This window comes from Nicotiana sylvestris, chromosome 10, assembly GCF_000393655.2.
Source record: "Nicotiana sylvestris chromosome 10, ASM39365v2, whole genome shotgun sequence".
NCBI classification, from domain to species: Eukaryota; Viridiplantae; Streptophyta; class Magnoliopsida; order Solanales; family Solanaceae; genus Nicotiana; species Nicotiana sylvestris.
The window spans coordinates 41332380-41335086 of NC_091066.1; positions in this window are offsets into that span (position 1 = coordinate 41332380).

Here is a 2707-nt window from a genome sequence, read left to right on the forward strand (position 1 = left end):
CTTTTCGAGGACTTCTTCTTTAGAATTGTCAATGAGTTCCTATCAGGGGCAATATCAATGTTGTACTGAAACTGCCTGACGAAGTTTCGAGCAAGGTCATACCAGATATGTCAACGGGATATATCTTGATCCATATACCATTCAGACGCGATTCCGACCAAACTCTCTCCAAAGTAGGCCATGAGGAGCTCCTCTTTTCCACCCGCTCCCCGCAACTGGTTGCAATATCTTTTGAGGTGGGCAATGGGATCTTCATGCCCATCATATTTCTCAAACTTCGGGGTTTTAAATCCCAATGGTAGATGCATGTGAGGGAACATACATAAGTCGGCATAGGATACACTTTTTTGTCTACTCAAACCCTGTATGTTTTTGAGACTCTGCTCCATGCTTCTCATCTTTCTCGCAATCTCCTCTTGCTCAGGGGTTTTAATGGCTTTCTCTTGTCCTACGGTGAACTCATGCCGGGGTGGTTGGGAGTAAGTATAGGTGGGAAACGGTGTAGGTTCCAGTGGAAAAGATGGTGTTTGGAAGGTGAAGGATGATGGGTCAAAGCTGGGCCTGGGCAGTGTAGGTTGTGCCGTAGACGAGCAAGGCGGAGCAGTGAAGATATTCGAAGCTGCACCTGAAGCTAACATCTGGGGGCGAGCCTCAGAAGGTATTCCCACAAAGTTGGCGGAAATAGTAGGGTATCATTTGGATAGTTTATCGGGATGTTGGAGGTCCCACTTGCCCTGGGAAAAAGCTCGGGAAATCCTGGGATTGCACTTGGTGGTTCTCTTCCGTTTGCCCAGGCATCCCACCTTTACATCATGCGGAGACGCAGTAACCTATTTTCTTCGGCAGCTGCCAATTCTGAAGTTGGGATACCCGAGATCGGACTCTCATCTATAATAGGAACTGTTGGCAGAGTCATTTCTGAAGACATTTCAATGCTTCCCTTCGACCTCGTGAAGTATGGATGCGAAGCCAGACTACCACAAAATCAACCACCTTTCTATAAAACCAGAGCTTAACAGTAGACAACAAACCGGTCAGTTTGAAGCAAATAACACATAGGTAATCGCATGTTGGGGTGTGATGCACCTATACAGTCAAATGTGTTTCTACGTGTTTCGCAACGGTTGCATGTTTCATCCCGGCTTTACTTATTTTCCCCGATTTTCTCTTTTTTCCACTTCCCAATCTTCCACTTTTTTTTTGCTCTCTTTTCTCATTTTTCCTTTGATTTTCCTTCGGCTCTCTTTTCTTCCTTTTTGGGTTTTTCTTTTGGGTCTTTCTTTTCACATCCCTCTCTTATTGGAATTATTTACAAAATCATGACCGGATCTGATGAGGATTGCCTACGTATCACGATGCCGCGTGAATCAGATCATTACGTAGTTCAAGAAAATAAATGCAAAAAATAAAGAAACAATTTTTTTTTTGGGAATTTTTGATTTTCATTAATAAAAACTCCTAAACTTTCTATTACAAAAGGCTTCAAACTACTCATTTTCTTGGAAAAACTATGAACAGACTCAAACTAAACCAAAATACAGACTCGATAAGTGAAAAATCAGGAATACATTAAGGCTTCGACTCCTGGGGCCCGTGGGACATCATTCGGTCTCGCCACGGGCCTATATGCGAGATCCCCTTGAAGCCTCTCCAAATCACTCATTATTTGGTAGACAAATGTCATCACTACAGAGAAGAAAGTGGTTCGAGTCATGTCCTCACATGCTTGGCATTTCATGACAATGTAGTCGGCAATGGCTCTAACCCTCTCTCGGATTCTACCCTTTTCTTGAAGCAGACGCCCGACCTGCTGATTCCTGGCTTCTAATACCTGAGTGTCGTGATGGTTTTGATTTTGCAATTGTTGCATTTCTTCCTCCATCTGAGCCATCAAAGCATAACAATGTTCCCTATCAGCTTTAAAGTCCTTGGCCTGCTTGGCCACCTCATTCTCAAGGGTAGTTAACTTTCTCTTCATATTGGTGATTGTCCCTTCATATTTTCTTTTCATTTGATGCACAAACTGTGCCCGTCCTTCTACGTTCTTTTCCAGTTAGGCCCGGACTTTTGCTAGACTGGCTTCAGACTTTTCTAGGTCATCTTGACACTCAAGTGCTTTCTTTTAAGACTGCTTATAAGCCTTTCGTCCGCTCGGCTTCTTTCCGGGTTTCTAGCAGCTATTCTCATTTTCTGGATTTGAGCTTTGAGGGCTTCATTTTCCTGAGTTAGCCTTTTCTTTTCCCCTTCATCTGCAGTAGCCTGGATATTGTTGCCAAACTTGAGGTCCCTGATTTGTCCTTCTAATTTACTTATTTTGGCCCTATAGCTTTCTTCTTTTGCCAACCAGCCCCACTGCTCATGCAAGTCGTTGGTGAATTGTTGAACATGAGCTCTCTTAGCGAGTCTCTCAGGAACCTGGAACCTTTTACCGAACCAAATAATGTACTTGGGGTCTACTTCACCTCTAACTAGATCCCGCACCATAGTCTTAGGTTCAAGAAATCTACATTCATTCCACACTTGGCGAACTCTTCCTTCCGGAAATACGGCCTTTGGGCCCAATTTGACGACATGTCCACTCAAATCTTCATCATGGGGTACGGTTTGAAATCTGCCCAATTGACGCAAAACCCTATGATGAGCATATGGTTGGATGCTCTGGATGCCCATCAGGAGAAGATAACATACTTCGGCTGACATGTACACA